We start from the raw sequence: 18,563 nt of genomic DNA on the forward strand, positions 1-18,563 counted from the left end.
GAGCTGGACGGCCACAGGGGGTGTGACCTCGGGGCCTGAGGCAGGAGGGACGGACGCCTAAAGGACAGACGGCTCTCGGGAAATTTCCATTAGGAGCAGGAGAGCCGAGGACGACCCAGCAGGGGATTTCTGGCCTCTTGGGGATGCAGAGCTGAGTCAGGGTCTTAGGAGGGTGGGAGCTCGGCTGGGCAGGCTTGGTCAGTGCTCTGGACAGCGACTGGGCGGGCAGGAGGGGAGGTCGGAGACCCCCCGAGACCCAGTCCAGAAGGGCCTGCTTTGGCCAAACTTGGTTTATGCAGCCTCAGGCTGTGTGATGGGGCAGGGGTAGGAACGGGGCGGTTGGGTTGATCCAAATTTGGAAATTCACCGGGAGAGCTGCAGAGGGACAGAGGGAGGTGACGGCCGCTGTGGGAAGGTGTGAATCGGAGGAGCCCAGGAGATGAGGGAGAGAGGGAGGGGATGGTGGTGGGGGGTGCTCTGTGGCCAGGCAGGTGCCGCCCGCTTCCATTGCCGTTGAGTGCCCCCTGGGTTCCCCGGCTGCTGAAACAGATGCACACGGGGGGTTGGCTCGACCACAGGAGTTCACTGGCCGGTGTTTTCAGAGGCTGGAAGGCTGCGTCCTCCCGGGGTTGGTGTCTGCTGCCAGCAGTCTTTGGGGCTCCTTGGCTTTCCTGTCACATGGCGATGCTCGTGGCGGTTCCTCTTCTCTCTGGATCTCAGTGACTTCCACTGCTTGGCTCCCCGGGGCCGCTCCTTCCGCGTCCAGTCTCCCCTGCTTGTAGGGACGTCAGCCACTCTGGATCCAGGCCCCCCGAGTTCGATTTGGGCACCTAAACTAGAGACATCTCCCAAGGCCCTGTTCACAGATGGGCTCACACCCCCAGGGCCAGGGTGGCGGGCAGGACTCCATCCCCGAGCCCAGGGAGTGATGAGGAATTCTGATCAATAACACACGCTCCGTCTTCTGATCTCGCTTCCAGTAAGCATGCGGCGCCGCGTGTCTTACGGCTGAGCGTGGCTGTGGCACCTCGGAGGGCATCACCTCCCCCGACTGCACCCCCAGGTGTCCAGGGGGTGACGGAGGAGGCACGGTGATGCGTGCCCGTGGAGGAGCCGCTCGAGGCCCCTTGCCTCCGCTGTCTTCCCTGTGCGTGCAGGTTCCTGGAACAGCATTTCCAGCAGGTCGGAGCACGCGGGTGCCTTGACGATGGAGCCTCCGGGAGACAGGACCCCCACGTACAGGCACAGCCTGCCCTCTTCCCCTGCCTGACGCCTGTGGACCCCCGGGACCTGCCCAAGGCTCCTGGGTTGTCCCTCCTCTTCCAGAGGCCTCTCGTGCTTGTTGCTGTCAGACCCCTGCTGAGTGGGGTGCTTCACGAGGGGAGGTCTTCTTTGAAACATCTGCAAAGAAACAGTTTTCCTCTCTTCTTGTTATTTTTTTCTTTGAATGGCAAAGATTTGGGGAACTTCATGGAAAATTTGTGCTTAAACCCTGCTCCCTGCAGGCATGTTCACCAGTGTTTGCTCTCGCCACCTTCACCTGTTTTTTATTGAAGAATTAAATTACTGTAACTAATTATTTGAAGAGAGAATACCTTGGCCTGGTTCAAAATGGAGAAACTGTGAAGAGGGACGGCTGGTGGAGCTGTGTCCCCGGTTAGGCTGTCCCTACCCCAGGCGAGAGCCCGCTGTGAGCAGGACCAGAGGAGCACGGACGACGTGGGGCCTCGACGGGTCGCTGGGGCCTTTATCAGCCGGAGAAGTTCAGGCACAGTCAGAGAAAGCCAGGGGAGGGGAGGCGAAAGGGGGACATGGCCGTGTGACGCGAGGCAGGGCTGGACGTCGGGGGACCCTGAGGCCCGCGGAACCCAGGATGGAATGCGTCACACCCGGGGGGAGTGCGTCGCCTTCTGAATGTCTCCTGTCCTCGAAACCGTGAGCTAATAAATTCCTGCTGTTTAAGCCAACGACTGTGGCACTTGCGAGGGCAGCTCAGGCAAAACTGGCACCAGGACCAGAGTGAATCTTCTCCCGCGTGCACCCCCCACCTGTCGAGGCCTCCCCTCCCCAGACGGCACCCACCTGCTGGCTGCACGTGCATATCCCCTGAGATTCCCATCACATACACAGATACACAAACAATTCTTCCTTCCTCTTTACGCTTACGGTCATGGGCCTTGCTTTTATTAAGAACTTTGCTGCGGTCTAACATACAAGCAATAAACAGCACTATTGAGTGTGCAGCTCGATGCGTCTTGACATGGTGGACACTGTGGTATCACCACCACCACCGGGATCCCGGCTACTCCCAGCACGGCCTCTGCGGCTCCCTCCACCCCCTCCCCCTCCCCACCCTCTCCCTGTCCTCGGGCAACCACTGATCTGATCTATGTCACTATAGATTAGTTTGCATTTTCTAGAATTTTATATAAATGTAATAATACAATTTTGCATCAGACTTGTTTCATGAGTCAGGAAGCTTCTGAGGGTCATCTGAGTAGTTGCATGCGTCAGCAGCTTGTCCCTTTTTATTGCTGAGCAGTATTCCATGTGTGGTATTCCATGCTTTGTTTATTCGTTTATCTGTTGATAGATATTGGGGCTATTTCCAGGTTTTGACTAGAAAGCTACCTACAGCACACCTATTCCCAAGCCTTTGTGTGAACATGTTTTCACTTCTCTTGGGTGAAGACCCAGGTGTGGCGCGGCTGATTGTGTGACAGATGGATGTTTAATTTTTAAAGAAACGTCCACACTGTTATCCAAAGTGGTTGTACTCTTTCCTCACTAGCAGTGAATGAGAATTCTAGTTCTTGTTCATTCTTGCAACACTTGGTGTGGTCAGTCTTTTTAGTTATAGGCTTTCTAGTGACTGTATAGTGGTAGCTTATTGTCTCATTTTCCATTTCTCTAATGACTGAGGATGCTGAACATATTTGCATGTGCTTATTGGCTGATTGTATGTCTTCTCTGCAGTTTCTGTTCAATGCTTTCGGCATGTACAGTGCCATTCTTATGATGTGATATCAAGGGTGTATTCTCTCAGTGTGACTCACCTGGCTGAGGTGGCGTTTGTCAGGGTCTCCACTCTAGGTGACTCTCCTCCCTTCTCATACTCTGCCCTTCGGGAGGAAGTCATTTAAGGTGGGTGTTCTGCTCCTTGGGGAGGAGTATCTGCATAAATTATTTGAAATTCTTTTGCCCAGGAGATTTGTCTCTTCTTCCCCATTTATTTGTTTATTCAGTCATTTATCAGTATGCACTCGTGGATGTTTGTTTTCTAACTTGGAGTTGTAATCTAATACTACTCTATTTTGCTGCTCAGTTGTTTCAGCTTTGGCCACTGGGAGCTCGTCAAGTTGGCTCTTATGTTCTTTGACATCCCCCCAGCATTATGCATGTGTGGGCGGGGTGTGGGGGTGGTAGCATTTTCTTATTTTCTGGCAGTAGGAGATGCTCCAGGCTCATCTTATACATTCCCTGCCTCACCCCTGAACAGCCATTTCTCCAGGGAGCCCCAGTTCCCCTTATTAGAGAACAGTCTTAGAAGTCAGGATCTGGGTGCTGGGTGTGCCCGTGGCTGCTGGGCCGTCCTGCCTCTGGACCTTATCACCGATGGAGCAAGGGCGTGCGTGTGAATATACGGACTGGTGTACATGCACATAGCTGTGAATATGTGTCCATCTGTATCTGTGTTATGTTAAACACGAGCTCATGCCCTTCACCACACGGACCATTCTAGCCGCCTCTCCTTGCTTGTCTGGAACCTCCTGCTCCAACAGGGAAGAACCCAGCTCCAGCCATCTGCCATCCGTTCACTTAACTCTTAATCCATTGCACAGGGAGAGCAGTTCAGAATCGCTAACTGGCCCCGCCATGGAAACCACTGTGTCATGTGGAGTGTCATGCGTCTAGACCGTTCATTTGTCTGTGGTCGTCCAGTCTCCACCTATCTCTGCACCTTTATCCCCCTTTCCTTTCAGTGAGGTGGTTTCGCACATTTGGAATACAGTTAGATTCTTTTGTCACAGTCTGCATCCATTCTGGGATTCCCCTTTTAAATGTTTACAAAAATTGTATACATTAAAGTTTACTCTGTGCTGCAAAGTTCTATGGGTTTTGACAAGTGCATGGTTTCGTATATGTGCCATTAGGGTATCATATAGAATTGCTTCACTGCCCTAAAAAAATCCCCGTGCTTCACCAATTCAATTCCCCCTTCTCCCCAAACCTCTGGCAATCTAGTTTTGCTGTTTCCAGAATGTCATATAAATGGAATCATACCAAATATAGTCTTCTGAGACTGGCTTCCATGTTTTTGCATGGCTTGATAGCTCCTTCCTTTTTATTGCTGATGAGTAGTACATTGTCTCCATGAACCACAGTTGGTTTATCCATTTATGTATTGAAGGACATCTTGGAAGCTTCCAGTTTTTGACGATTGTGAATTAAGCTGCTATTGTTTTCATTTGCGTTTCCCTAATGACAAATGATGTTGAGCATCTTTTCATGTACACATTTGTCATCTGTTTATCTTCTTTGGTAAAGTGTCTGTACCACTCCTTAACTTTGAGCTGCTCTCAGGACAAAACCCAGGGACAACAAAATCCCTAGAAATTTACCCTGTGCCGGTCGTTACTTCAAGTCTTCACCCCTTCTATAATCTGCTTTTGTTTGATCTCCAGAATCCTCAGTAGTGGATATTTTGTATTTTGCCCAGAGTTTATATTTGTTATCTGAGGGAGGGGTGGTTTTAGGGGGCTTATGTGCCGTGCCAGAGGTGCAACTTCTGCTGTGCTTTGTTCACTTAATGTTTCTTGGAGATTTTTCCATGTTAGTATATGGAAAACTCCCTCAATCTCTTTAATAGTGCATAGCAGGACACTACAGCTGGCACACTCCTGGTGGACATCTCTGTTGCTTCTAAAGGTTTGCATTTAGAGACAGTGGTTTACCAGATGTCCCTGTGCCCACATTCCTTGCTTTAAAGCCTTGGTAGAAAGTGTCTTGGGCCCAAGCCACAGTGGGAGCTTTCCTTGGAATCCTGGAAAATACTTTCCTTGGGAGCAGAGTGATTTCTGCTTTCCTGTGTGGGATCACATTCTGGGCACATCCCATGGCAGGAAGACATGGAAGAGAGGAAGGACAATGAGGAGTGCAGAATATTCCAGAAGTCCTGTCAGCTGAGAGGAGTTAGGGGCGTCTGATGCAAAAGGACAGCAGTGGCCTCAGCAAGCCCATAAAGCTGGGAAAGTTTATTGTTATTATTTTTATTTGACCTTTTCCAAGGTGATTGTTTATCAGCAAACAGTGAAAGCCATCTTTGGACAAAAATATGGTGCATTAAAGGAAAGCTTTCTTTCTTGGCCTCTGTCTCCCTGAGCTCCTCTTACGCAAATGCCACGGTGAACCTTGGCGAAGCCCCCGTGAGTGGGCCCCCACCTGGCGATACCCCTTCCACATCTCCCGATCCCCTCCGGATCCAGTTCCCAGCGTTTGGCACTGAGACCCTCTGCACTCCAGCTCCTCATACCCCCGGGTGGTCCAGCCCCTCTGGCTGTGTGACCTTGGGAAGGGCCGGTCCCTCTCTCGGTCTGGTCCCCCCATCCATGAAATGGGGGCACCCAGGCTTCCTTCTCAGGGCGGGTGAAGGGGAGTTTGTGCAGCACGTGGCAGACCTGAGAGCGACACCCGTGGTTGCCTCGTCGCCCACACTCCCTGCCTGGCTCGGACCCTGGGCCGGGCCGCTGCTCCGCCCTCTCTGCAGCGCTGAGTCCCGCGGTCCCTGGAGGCCCAGGCTCAGCCCGGCTCCTCTGTGGAGGTTTCCGATCACCCCAGCAGCAAGTTCACGCTCCCGTGAGTGGCGCATTGGGCGGTGAAGCTGTTTCTTGGGTCCTGTTGCCCCCTTCCCTGAACTCAGGCTGTGCCCCGCGCCTCTTCATGCCCTCTTCAGTGTTTTGTCCACAGCAGGTCAACTGGTTCCTATCATTTTGCAGTGTAATTGTTTTTCCCCCATATTGTTCTTTCTTAGCTTCTTTTGAAAACTACCAATGAATTCCACCTTATGTTAAAGCATCCATTCACACAGCAGAGAAGAGCATAAAATGTGAAAGAAAGAAAGAGTAAAGTTCTTTTCTGCCCAGTCCTTGCAATTGCTTTCTTTCTTTCTTTTTTTTTTTTTGACTTAGTAATATATTGCATCTCTTTCCACCATGGATCTGCTGCTCTCTTTTTTGCTCTCTTTTAAACAGCTATGATTGCATTTTGTGGAAAGCAGCATCTAGCCCATACCCCATATACCTGTTGTAGAGGGCTTGGGTTTTTGTTTATTGGTTTTGTGTAATTTTTTTTTTTTTTTTTTTGGTAAAAACTAGAAAGGGGAGGGGAGTTAGCTAACAGGGATAAGTGTTTATAGTAAGCATTTAGCAAAATTCATCACCCATTCATGATCAAAACTTTCAAACAAACAGGAATAGAGGGAAATATCCTCAATTTAATAAAGAGCACCTACAAACCAAACCAAACCTGACACGCCAGCTAACATTGTACTCAGTGGTGAAAGACTTTCATGCCTCCCCTGAGATCAGGAACAAGGCAAGGATGCCTGTGTCACCATTGCTACTCTGCATAGCACTGGGGGTTGTGACCACTTGAGTAAGGCAGGAAATGGAGACGAAAAGATACTTACGTCAGAGAAGTCAGCTGTCCCTTCTTTGCAGATGACGTGATTGTCTACATAGAGTATCCCGAGGAACCTACAAAAACAATCCCAGAACTAGTAGTTGAGTTTAGCAAGGTTGCCAGATATGAGATAAACATACAAAAATCATTGCTATTTGTGCTGGTTTGAATGTATTATGTCCCCCAGAAAAAGCCATATTCTTGGATGCAATCTTGTGGGGCAGACATATTAGTGGGGATTAAGTTGGAACATTTGGATTAGGTTGTTTGCATGGAAATACGCCCCACCCAACTGTAGGCAATAACTCTGATGAGATATTTCCATGGAGGTGTTACACTACCCATTCAGGGTGGGCCTTGATCAGTGGAGCCATATAAATGAGCTGACAAACAAAAGGAACTCAGTGCAGCTGTGAGTGACATTTTGAAGAGGAGCAATAGCCAAGAGGGACACTTTGAAGAAAGCACAGGAGCTGCAGATGAGAGACAGTTTGAAGACGGCCATTGAAAGCAGACTCTTGCTCCAGAGAAGCTGAGAGAGGACAAATATCCCAAGTGCAACTAACAGTGACATTTTTGAGGAACTGGAGCCTAGAGAGGAACGTCCTGGGAGAAAGCCATTTTGAAACCAGAACTTTGGCGCAGAAGCCAGCCACGTGCCTTCCCAGCTAACAGAGGTTTTCCGGACCCCACTGGCCATCCTCCAGTGAAGGTACCCACTTGCTGATGTGTTACCTTGGACACTTTATGGCCTTAAGACTGTAACTGTGTAACCAAATAAACCCCCTTTTATAAAAGCCAATCCATCTCTGGTGTTTTGCATTCCGGCAGCATTAGCAAACTAGAACACTGTTACTGGCAATGAACATGTGGATATTGAGATAAAAAAAACACAATACTGCTTATAGTTGCTCAAAAATGAAATACTTAGGTGTAAATATAACAAAACATAGACAGTATGTGTATGCTGAAAACTGTATAATGCTGAAAGAAATCAAAGAAGACATAAATAGTGTGCTTCCAGATTGGAAGACATAACATATTACAGACGTTAATTCTTCCCAAATTGATTAATGCAGTAGTTTAATGCAATTCCTATAAAATCCCATCAAGATATTTTGTATATATAGAAAATATTTTTGAAAAGTTTACATGGAAAGCCAAAGAAATTAGAGCAATGAAACCCAGTTTGAAAAAGAAGAATAAAGTGGAAGAATGAGTTTACTGGATGTCAAGGCTAATTACAGTAGTCAGGACTGTGGTATTGGCAGACAGATAGACAAACAGATCAATGGAACAGAATAGAGAAGCCAGAAATAGACCCATACAAATACACCCAGCTGATTTTTTACAGAGGTGCAAAAGTAACCCGGTACAGGCAAGACAGATTTTCAACAGACAACACTGTACCGACTGGACACCCGTAGACAAAAAAAATAAAGCTCAACCTGATTCTTGTACCTCATTCAGGAATTAAACCCAAATGGTTATGGACTTAAACGTAAACCATGAAACATTTAGAAAACCATAGAAGAAAATATTCAGGATCTAGGGCCAGTCAGAGTTCTTAGACATGACACCAAGACATGACCCTGGGCTCTGCTTCCTGGAGTGTGCTTCCTGGGATATGCATCCTGGGCTGTGCTTCTCGGGCTGTGCTTCCTGGACTGTGCTTTCTGGATTGTGCTTCTGGGATTATGCTTCCTGGGCTCTGCTTCCTGGACTGTGCTTCCTGGGCTGTGCACCCTGGGCTCTGCTTCCTGGACTGTGCTTCCCGGGCTCTGCTTCCTGGACTGTGCTTCCTGGGCTGTGCACCCTGGACTCTGCTTCCTGGACTGTGCTTCCTGGGCTCTGCTTCCTGGGCTCTGCTTCCTGGACTGTGCTTCCTGGGCTGTGCACCCTGGGCTGTGCTTCCTGGACTCTGCTTCCTGGACTGTGCTTCCTGGGCTCTGCTTCCTGGGCTGTGCTTCCTGGACTGTGCACCCTGGGTTGTGCACCCTGGGCTCTGCTTCCTGGGCTGTGCACCCTGGGCTGTGCTTCCTGGACTCTGCTTCCTGGACTGTGCTTCCTGGGCTGTGCTTCCTGGGCTCTGCTTCCTGGACTGTGCACCCTGGGTTGTGCACCCTGGGCTCTGCTTCCTGGGCTGTGCTTCCTGGGCTCTGCTTCTTGGACTGTGCTTCCTGGACTCTGCTTCCTGGACTGTGCTTCCTGGGCTCTGCTTCCTGGGCTCTGCTTCCTGGACTGTGCTTCCTGGGCTGTGCACCCTGGGCTGTGCTTCCTGGACTCTGCTTCCTGGACTGTGCTTCCTGGGCTGTGCTTCCTGGGCTCTGCTTCTTGGACTGTGCTTCCTGGACTGTGCTTCCTGGATGGTGCTTCCTGGGCTGTGCTTCCTGGACTGTGCTTCCTGGGCTCTGCTTCCTGGGCTGTGCTTCCTGGGCTGTCCTTCCTGGGCTGTGTACCCTGGGCTGTGCTTCCTGGAGTGTGCTTCCTGGGCTCTGCTTCCTGGGCTGTGCTTCCTGGGCTGTCCTTCCTGGGCTGTGTACCCTGGGCTGTGCTTCCTGGACTGTGCTTCCTGGGCTCTGCTTCCTGGGCTGTGCTTCCTGGGCTCTGCTTCCTGGGCTGTGCTTCCTGGGCTGTGCTTCCTGGACTGTGCTTCCTGGGCTCTGCTTCCTGGACTGTGCTTCCTGGGCTGTGCTTCCTGGACTGGGCTTCTTTGAAGACTGGTTAACCCCCCCCACTCCAGTTTCTGATTCATTGGAGTCTGGGTTGGGGCCCAGAATTTGCATTTCCTGCGGGTTTTCAGGGGAGGCTGCTGCTGGCCTGAACCTAGATGACTGTTGGTGAGTTAACCCACCTAAAGCCACCCCAAGAGGCAAGTCCTGTTGTCCCTGTTGAACACTGAGGACACAGGCAGGAGAAGTTGGGTTGTGGCTGCCCATAGTGTCTGCTAGTTCTCCTGCGAGATGGCTCATCAGGGAAAGTGGCAGGCCCCTAAGACAGCCCTGGGAAGGCGTCCCTGCCAGGTGACTGAGGAGCTTGGTGCTCACAGGTTGGGGTCAGCGAGATCTGGGGTGATGCCTGGGACAAGGCCAGCCCTGGAGGGTGTGTGGGGGTAGCCTGGGGTCCTGTTCAGACCCAACCTTGGCAACTGGAGGACAGGTGCAGCCTCCAGGAGAGCTGTAGGGGCCGCAGATGGGCCCGGCTGAGGTCCTCGGTGTGGTTGGGTTTGGCTTTAATAGTTGGGATCAGTATTCAGGTTAATTTAAAACATGGGTATTTTCATAATAAAACCCTCTTGTCTCCAGGCTTTCCTGTGAATCAGAAGTGTGAGCAGGTCCTTGGGGTTTCCCGTTGCTGGTCTAGAACATTCTGGACTTGGGCTTGGCCGCCCCCCGCCCTGGGCGATATGGGGCCCGGCTGGCACAGCCTCTTCCCCTCCCCGGGCCTCCCCGCCCGGCGTGAGGTGCGTCATGGGCCACGTGGCCCGAGCACCGGAGATCACAGCGCTCCATCACGGGGTGGGCAGACGCGCTCAGCGGCCACACGTGGAGGGCTGGGGAATCCCCCTGCTGCCTTCTGAGTCAGGGAAAACACTTTCTCTCCCTTTTTTAAAAAATTTAAAATGTGGTTTTAAAATATGTTCTAAAATTATTTTTATTCTTCCAAGACCCGTGCATGCTATGGGGTGCTCTATAGGGCGTGTCTGGCCTCAGCTGGCGCACTTCTGGGTGTTTTATGGCAAATTATTCTCAGCTCACCCTTTAACGCAGGAAGGTCTGCCTGTCATCTGAGCTCTCTGGGTCATCTAGAAACCCCTCAGACTTGATTCAAAACAGCTGCCTTGACCAGCTGTTCCAAAAAAGGAACGTTTCTGGCTGAAGCAGAGGCAAAAAGGTTTTCATAGCTGGTGGAGACTTTGAGAAATGTTAAATTACTTTTTCCTTGCTATTAAGAAGTTATTTAATCTTGTTGTTAACAAATGGTGTAACTCTGAAAGAAGAGGTGAGAGTGGAGCTGGTGAAGTGCCCTCTGGCAGAACCTCCTGTGCATCCTGGGAGGCGTCTCCGCAGAGGGTGATGGCACAGAACTCCCACTGACCTCCACGTCCCTGGGCCTCAGGCGGGCTGGGGCCAGGGGCCAACCCCCAGCGTCTCTCCCCTCGCTCCCCTGCAGCCCTGTGGAGACTGGCAACAAAAGAGTCAATTGTGTGGGGCCTCCCTTTGTCTGAGGGGCTCCGTGGGCCTCTCTGAACACCAGAGTGCGCCGTGTGTGCATGCATGTGTGAGTGTGCATGTGTGTGCATGTGTGCGCATGTGTGATGTGTGCCCATGCACTTGAGCTTGCATGTGTGTGCATGTGAGTATGACTGTAAGTGCACGCACATGTGTGTGTGCCTGCATGTGCACCCAGGTGCATATGAGCATGGACGTGTGTGCATTTGTGTGATGGCGCACGGGTGCATACATGTTCTCTATAGGCTCATGTACACAGCATGCATGTGCATGGTTGTGTGTGTTTGTGCATATGTGTATAAGCATGCATATATGAGCATTGTCAGTTGTGCATACACGTGTGTGATGGTGTGCATGTGTTCGCCCATGCAGGTTTATAGGTGTGTGCACAGCACTATGTGCATGGTTGTGGATGTGTGCATGTGTGTGTGCACAGGCATGCATATTGTGGCTTTGAGTGTGTGCGTGTGATACTTGCCCCCATCGTTTTCTGAGCTGCTTGTGCCCCTCCTCAGGCTGCAGGTTTGGTCAGGGCCCGGTGGCTGGTGGCAGTTCCTGGGTCAGGCAGGAGGATTTTGCAGCCGCCTTTATTTGCCAGGGAGGGCTCGCTGTAACCTGCAGTTTCCTGGCGAGGCCTTCTTGGGTGGCCCGAGTGGGCCCGGACGTCTGTGCGGGGCTGGAGTCACGTCCCCGGGATGGCTATGAAGTCCGGTCCCCTTCCCGCCCATCCGCGGGCTCCCTCGAAGCCCCGGGCCTGGCGCGGGGTCTGATCATCTTTTTCTGTGGCAGTTGTTTACAGGGGGCCTGTTCTCGTGGAACCAGACAGCCTGTCCCCTGTCTCCAGGAGTCACTTTCGTCCCCTAGCAAAGGTGCTTTAAGAATGACAAGACGTGCTTGATTCGGAAACGGAAAAAGACGAATAAACATGGAAGCTGCAGCTCACCCCCGAGAAGCCGTCTCCCCAGCCCTCCTGACCAGCCCAGGGCCTCTCGGCGGCGCTGCCACCTCTTCCTTCTTCTGGTCCCCCCACCCCTCCTCCCTCCTGGTCCTGGAAGGGCTTCATCTTCCGACTGCGGAAAAGGCACCAACTGAACAGCACTCCAGAGCTCATCCCAGTGCTCAGCTGGTAACATGATTCTGTAATTAACTGAACCTTAAGCCAGAACTTTTTAACTCCAGGAAATGTGACCTTCCCTGGCCTGTGAAATCTGTAAATTGTTCATTCTGACCTTTTGGCTCCAGTATCTGCTTTATTTCTTTCCCCAAGTAATTTCCTCCTTACTAAATTCTAGATGTCCCTGAGGCATCTTTGTTCTCTTCTGTTTGCTTCGTCTCAAAGAGAATTTATTCCTGTTTAGTTGAGACAGATTGTTGAATAAACTCAGGTGAGCACTGGTGTGAAATCAGTTCGATTTTATATATTTCATGCATGCATTGTTAGATATTCTTTTGGTAAAATTAGGCCTTACTCTCCCCGAGACCTGATCACCCAACCCCGCTCCTGCTGTTTTTGGGGTGTGTGCGGTGGGAGTTATTCTGGAGCTGAGCTGTTCAGACAACACCTGGGATTCTGCAAATGTCAGGTGGGACAGCGCAGGGATTTTATCTGGCACGTTTGACTTCTCCTGGCTTCCCTGGCCTGGCTGCTCCCAGTCCTCCTGCCCCCCACATCCCCCACGTGGAGGGAACTGGGAATGACGGTTTGGGGACTGTTTCGGTTTGCTGATGCTGGGGAAGTGCAATATACCAGCAAGGGGTTGGCTTTTACAATGGGGATTTAACTTACAAGTTTACAGTCCATGAAAATGTCCAAATTAAGGCATCAAGAGGAGGATAGCTTCTCTGAAGAGAGGCTGCTGGCATCCGGGGCTCCTCTTTCGCATGGGAAGCCACGTGGTGGCGTCTGCGGGTCCATCTCCCAGGTTTTGTTCTGGCTTTAGTGGCTGCCTCGCTCGGCTTCTCTGGGTGTTTCTCTCCAAACTTCTCTGGGGCTTTTGTTCTATCTTTTATCCTCTCATAAAGTGCGGGACACTGATTACGTGCTTCAACTTGGCGGGCCTGGGCTGGGGGACCTGATCAGCCCCTGGGGAGGGTGGTGGGCACGGGCGACAGCGCCCTCCGCAGCCCCCCGGGCCTGGGAAAGTGAGGCCGGAGGCAGGCCCCATTTCCTCACCCAAAATAACACTGTTAGGGGAGGCTTGCCGGAGGGAACCGCCTTTTCCCCACCCCCTTATCTTGCCCGGACACTCCCCGTTGCCAGTGCAACTCCCATCACCACCAGTGCGCATACATTGTTGCCAGACACCGTTACCGGAGCAACTCTCTCCCCTTTTCAATCAACCTCCGCACCCTCTCAGAACCAATCCAAGCCTTTAACCTCTACAGCTACCCCGCCCTCTAAACGCCCGATATAAGCTTGTACTCTCCCCTAATAAACTCTCTTGGCTTCTTCACCCTAAAAGAACCGTGTCCCGCTTGTTCCTTTCTCGCCGCCCTCCATACTTTGCACGCCTACGCCGGGGACCGGGCCCAGTTCCCCGCCTCGCCCTCGCCTCCGGGAAAGAGCCCCCGTCGCCGGTACCCTCCAAGCAATCCTGAGAGCCTAGGATTTGGTAACCGGCCGCCACCTCCCCACCCCAGACGAGTCAACTGCGACCGCAATAAAGGACTTCAGTAAGAGGATTACGACCCACCTTGAATGGGGTGGGTCAATCTCTGTGGAAACAATCAGCAGGTCCCGCCAACAATTAAGTCTGCCCCCACAGGGGTAGATTAAGGAACGCGGCCTTTCCTGGGGTACACGGCAGCTCCCAGCCAGCACAGGAGCTTCAGCAACTTGGGGAGACTGTTTGCTGGGCAGTGATGCCCTAGATGAGGCGTTGATACTCTGCGGCCGTGAGTTCATCGAACCATCATCTGACCATGCCTGGGCTCACAGACATTTGCCCTGATGTCGTTTTTCCATCATGGGATGCTTCTGAAGTTCCAAAAGCCAGTTCAGGAGTTAAACTGTGGAATGTAACAGCCTTTCCATACACGGGGTCTGGTGCTGGTAAAGGCACCAATTGTTGGGAGAATTTGTCCTGCGGGACACTGATTACGTGCTTCGACTTGGCGGGCCTGGGCCAGGGGATCGGCCACCCCTGGGGAGGGTAGTGGGTACGGGTGAACAGCGCCCTTCACAGCCCCCCGGGCCTGGGAAAGTGAGGCCGGAGGCAGGCCCCATTTCCTCACCCAAAATAACACTGTTAGGAGAGGCTTGCCGGAGGGAACCGCCTTTTTCCCCACCCCCTTATCTTGCCCGGACACTCCCCGTTGCCAGTGCAACTCCCATCACCACCAGTGCGCATACATTGTTGCCAGACACCGTTGCCAGAGCAACTCCCGCCCCTTTTCAAACAACCTCCGTGCTCTCTTAGAACCAATCCTAACCTCCGCACCCTCTCAGAACCAATCCTAGCCTTTATCCCCTCAGCATTGACTTGTAACAACCCCCGCCCTCTCTGCCAGCCTATATAACCTGTGCTCACCCCTAATAAACGCTCTTGGCTTCTTCACCCTCAAAGAATCGTGTCCTGCTTGTTCCTTCTCGCCGCCCTCCACACCTTGCACGCCTCCGCCGGGGACCGGGCCCAGTCCCCCGCCTCGCCCTCGCCTCCGGGAAAGAGCCCCCGCCGCCGGTACCCTCCGAGCAACGCCGAGAGCCGAGGGTTCAGCAACCGGCCGCCCCCCCCCCAGACAAATCAACTGCGACCGCAACTGGCGCCCAACGTGGGGCAACTGCAATTAGACGTCCTCTCCACGCAGCGGTCCCGTGAAGCCACCCGCTCGCCCGGACGCCTCTCCAGCTCCCCTTCTCCTCGCCTGCAAGGTAAGGGCCGCCTCTCCCTCGCCGCTCCCAGAGCCGCTTCTCCCTCGCCGCTCCGCGTTAGGGGCCGCCTCTCCCTCGCCGCTCCGCGTTAGGAGCCGCTTCTCCCTCGCCGCTCCGCGTTAGGGGCCGCCTCTCCCTCGCCGCTCCGGAGCCGCTCCTCCCTTCCCCAATTATCCCGGCTGCCTCTCCTTCTTTTCTTCTATAACCCCCATTCCTCCTAACGCTCTCCCTCTTTCCCTCCATTACTTTGCTGTAGTCCTTTGTGTCTTTGTTTCTTTGTTTGGCGCCGTGTACCTCTTTGCAACCGCCCCCCCCAGACTGCTCCAAAATGGCGAACTTCCTCCTTCTTCTTCTACTGAGGGGAGGAAGTGCTCTAGTGATGACGTCAGCCCTAAGCCAGACCGGAAACCGCATGCGCTTTACCCCGCCCTTTCACAGGGCGGAGCTAGTCCGCCATCTTATGCCTTAGGCCCCGCCCTTTCACAGGGCGGAGCTAGTCCGCCATCTTATGCCTTCGGCCCCGCCCTTTCACAGGGCGGAGCTAGTCCGCCATCTTATGCCTCAGGCCCCACCCTTTCACAGGGTGGAGCTAGTCCGCCATCTTGTGTCTTAGCCACGCCCACCACGCCGCCATCTTGCGACGCTTGGGGCCTCCCACTTCCGCCTCCCCCTTTGACAAGCTCCCCCTTGGAGCCGCTACCGGCAGTTGCCGCTACTCCTCCCACCCTGCCGACTAACAACCCCTGGCTGCCTTCTACACCTCAAGGCAACCCTTAGAACAGCGCTGCCCCTACCCCCACTCCCGTGCCAGGCCCTCTGCTTTGAGTGCATCCTGCTAAAAGCCGGCTTAGGAAAATTTGCCCCGCAGTGCGGCTCTGAATCAGCCTAGCTTCAGATCTAGTCACCCTGGCTGTTCATGTATTTGGAGCGCCGCCGGAAAAAATTGTTTAGCCCCTGAACGCAGGCCAAACCCGCCTGCTTATACGTGACATGCAAATCCTCTTAAAAGGATTTCAGGGGGAATTCAGCTGCCACTATCCTAGCCATCGACTGTTACAGGGGCTCGCCAAGCTTCCCTTCCGCAGCCCCTTCCATCCTTTCCCCTCCTCTGCACCCATCCCGGGTGCCACTACTGTCTTCACTGACGCCTCCAAAACCCGTTTCGCCTTCCTCTCTTATTCTCAGGACCACCCGGAACCCCGCCTATTCAGTTATGTTAACCTTCATTCAGTCCAAGTGGGGGAAATTCTGGCAGTGTCATACGCGCTAAACACCCACTGTAACCACCCAGTAAACATTTTCACTGACAGCCTTTACACGTATCAGGTCTGCCGAGTCCTCGCATTTTCCACCTTTTTCCCCGGGAACTCGGCCATCGATAAAGCACTTTCTGACCTCAGAAGCATCTTAGAGCATAGACAGGATCCTTGGTTCGTTAGCCACATTCGTAGTCACTCAGGCCTTCCGGGGCCCTTGGCTAATGGCAACAGTATAGTAGACCAAGCGGTCTCAGCTCAAAATATCCAAGCTATGCTAACCCACACGGCAGCCCCTCTGGGGGATGCTGTTAACCAGGCCAAGTTATTGCATTCCAGGTTTCACTTTTCGGCTACGTCGTTACATCATTTATGTGGCCTCCCCCTAGACACCTGTAAACATCTTGTCCGCAATTGTGCAACTTGTGCGCCCTTTGCGCCGCTTGGCCCCCTGCAACCTTAGGGAGTCAACCCACGAGGCCTAAAACCCAATTCTAGATGGCAAATGGGTGTAACTCACGTTCCGTCCTTTGGGCGCCTCAAGTATGTACATGTAATGATTGACACCTTCTCGGCCATGTGTTATGCAGTCCCCCTCGCCGGGGAAACGGCCAAACACTGTATCAAGGCCCTAAGACAAGGAATTCTCTTCATGGGAGTCCCCTGGGACCTAAAAACAGACAATGGGCCTGCCTATCGCAGTGCCTCCTTTGCGGCCTTTCTTCAGTTATATAACATCACCCATCATTTCGGCATCCCCTATAATCCACAGGGGCAAGCCATTGTAGAAGCAGTCCATCGCTGCTTAAAAACACAAATTGAAAAAGAAAGGGCAATGCTCCCCCAGGCAACTCCAGGGGACCTTATCATAGCAGCCCTTATTCACCTTAATCTACTCACATTCAATAAAGAAGGGCTTTCGCCCCTACATAAACATTGGGGGCCCTCGTATAGGCCCACCCAGGCCCCGATGGTTTACTGGAAGGACCCAGAGAATAATGCCTGGAAGGGTCCCTCCCCACTCCTCGCCCAGGGGCGCGGGTTTGCTTGTGTTTTCCCAGATGATGCAGCACAACCAATCTGGATCCCAGGAAGGGCAATCCGGCCCGCCACCAGCAACCACGCATCTAACGAGACGAGAACGCCGTCGTCTCCGCAACCTGGTCTACCAGATGACAACAGTACACCTGGGCCTGGACTCCAGTCCGAGTGAATTCCTCCAACTCCAATCTTACCTCCTCTTGTTGGCTTTGCCTCTCCACTTCCTCCCCCCTGTATGAGCCAGTTGCCTCCAACCTCTCTTTTTCAGAAAACACAGAGGACAGCCCCTTGGAATGCAATTGGAATACCTCTGCCGTCCCCCTAACCTTTCATTCAGTCTCCTTTACAGGAAAGTGCATCCGCCCTCGCTCAAGTAACTCTCCCAACCTCACAGCCTGTGCCAACTACTCATCTCCCAGCAGCTCTGCCAAATTTCTTATTCCCCACAACTCCTCCCAATGGCTCTGCTCCTCTACAGGACTTACCCCCTGCCTTAACGTGCAAACCCTCAATACAACTAATGTAACTTGCCTCCTAATTGTCCTTATCCCTAGGGTCCTATACCACAGCGAAGAAGACTTCTTCCTCCGCCTGAAAGAACTGCAGCTCCTGCCCCTCTGCAAAAGCGAGAGCCCATCACCGCCCTCACGATTGCCTCCCTCCTAGGTCTCGCAGGCGCTGGCACCGGAATCGCTGCGTTAGCCAGTCAAGGCTCCGCCCTAACTCACCTCCGAGCGGCGGTTGACGAGGACATTCGTCACCTACAAAACGCTATTTCCCATCTTAAAAATTCTGTTAACTCCCTCTCTGAGGTAGTGCTCCAAAACCGCCGGGGTCTCGACCTTCTCCTCCTCAAAGAAGGAGGCCTCTGCGCCGCCCTAGGAGAAGAGTGCTGCGTATATGCCAATTCCACAGGTCTCGCCGAGGACAGCCTAAAAAAGGTCCGAGAGGGACTAGAACAACGTAGAAGAGACCGTGAAGCCACCAGCTATTGGTCCCACATCTTTACCCCCCTCCTTCCTTACCTCCTCCCTCTCCTCGGCCCCCTACTAATGATCATTCTAGCTCTCACTTTAGGACCCTGCATTATCCGCAGAATCGTCCAACTTGTAAGGAAACAAACAGATGCTATTTTTTCCTCGTTCGTGCAAATCCAGTACCAGCGACTCGCCACCTCTGACGCTCCCTACTCCAAGATGACAACCAACCCTCCGCAACCTCACCGCCACCGGTCAACCCGCCGACCGCGAGGCCCTTCTCAATCGCCTGAACCTCGTACCAACCTCGAGCTCCAGTTAAACCTCACACCTTCGCCCATCCCGCTAGCAGCGAGGCCCTTGTCGAGCGCCCGGGCGCCACACCAACGCTGAGCTCCAGCCTTGCTGAGCCACCGTCAACCCTTTTTCCCCTCCCCAACCTTCCCCTTCCCTCATCCTTTAGCGGACCTCTCTGGTAAGCTTCTTCCTTTAATTAGAAAAAAAG

At 52.8% G+C, this 18,563-nt stretch overlaps 1 protein-coding gene across 1 annotated transcript in view; it reads left to right on the plus strand.

The window, feature by feature from the left end:
- ACOXL (acyl-CoA oxidase like) overlaps nt 1-18,563 on the plus strand; it is a 283,084-nt gene that overhangs the window by 27,565 nt on the left and 236,956 nt on the right.

The sequence above is a fragment of the Choloepus didactylus genome, chromosome 17 (genome assembly GCF_015220235.1).
Source record: "Choloepus didactylus isolate mChoDid1 chromosome 17, mChoDid1.pri, whole genome shotgun sequence".
Classification (NCBI taxonomy): Eukaryota; Metazoa; Chordata; class Mammalia; order Pilosa; family Megalonychidae; genus Choloepus; species Choloepus didactylus.